The 614-nt window shown below is 50.0% G+C and overlaps 1 long non-coding RNA gene across 1 annotated transcript in view; it reads right to left on the bottom strand.

The window, feature by feature from the left end:
- Window positions 1-333: 333 nt before the first annotated feature.
- The window catches only part of LOC147997298 (uncharacterized), an 18,297-nt gene continuing 18,016 nt past the window's right edge, over window positions 334-614 (bottom strand). Inside the window, exon 3 of the long non-coding RNA XR_015648000.1 lies at window positions 334-417. This is a non-coding gene — a long non-coding RNA (uncharacterized LOC147997298). The remainder of the gene's footprint in view (window positions 418-614) is intronic.

The following is a 614-nucleotide window of genomic DNA, read 5'->3' as shown; positions in this document are numbered from 1 at the left end:
TTCCAAAGAGTTAGGTATGCTGGAGCGAAGTGGACCGGAAAGCCAAGGGAGGAGAGGTATGCCTACACGAGTCCACCCAACCCCCCCGCCCCCCCCCCCGAGGGAGACATCCTCGAGTGGTGGGGGGAGGGGCGAAGGTGTGGAGGGATAATTTCCAACAAATAAATCCCAACAAATAAATTACTAGAGACTTGATTCATTGATTTACTTTAAATTTATTGAGTGTATCGGGAAAGAGGGAAAATGGGTCAAGGAGGGAGGGAGGGAGGGAGGGAGGGAGGGAGGGAGGGAGGGAGGGAGGGAGGGAGAGAGGGATATCTTTTCCTCCAAATCTGCTGGTATGTAGTCTCAGTGCGTCAGAAAAAAGACTGCTTCTGGCCTCCTTTCTGATTACCCCAAGGCAGTCTGGTCACCGTGCTGTAATAGAAAGGGAAACCACAGTCAAGTCATGGGAGCGAGCGAGCAAGCAAGCAAAAATCATAAACAAAAGCAAAAACACGTCTGTTAAGTTGAGCAGAGCAGAGCAGAGCAGAGCAGAGTAGGGCAAAGCAATACAAGGTCACATTCCACAAAGGCTGATATAGTCTGCCATCTTGGTCTACAGAGTGAAAAGT

This window comes from Rattus norvegicus, unplaced genomic scaffold (assembly GCF_021556685.1).
Source record: "Rattus norvegicus strain SHRSP/BbbUtx unplaced genomic scaffold, alternate assembly SHRSP_T2T unassigned-0000191, whole genome shotgun sequence".
Classification (NCBI taxonomy): Eukaryota; Metazoa; Chordata; class Mammalia; order Rodentia; family Muridae; genus Rattus; species Rattus norvegicus.
Note: the sequence above shows the minus strand (reverse complement) of the source record. Positions and strands in the feature narration are given on the sequence as shown.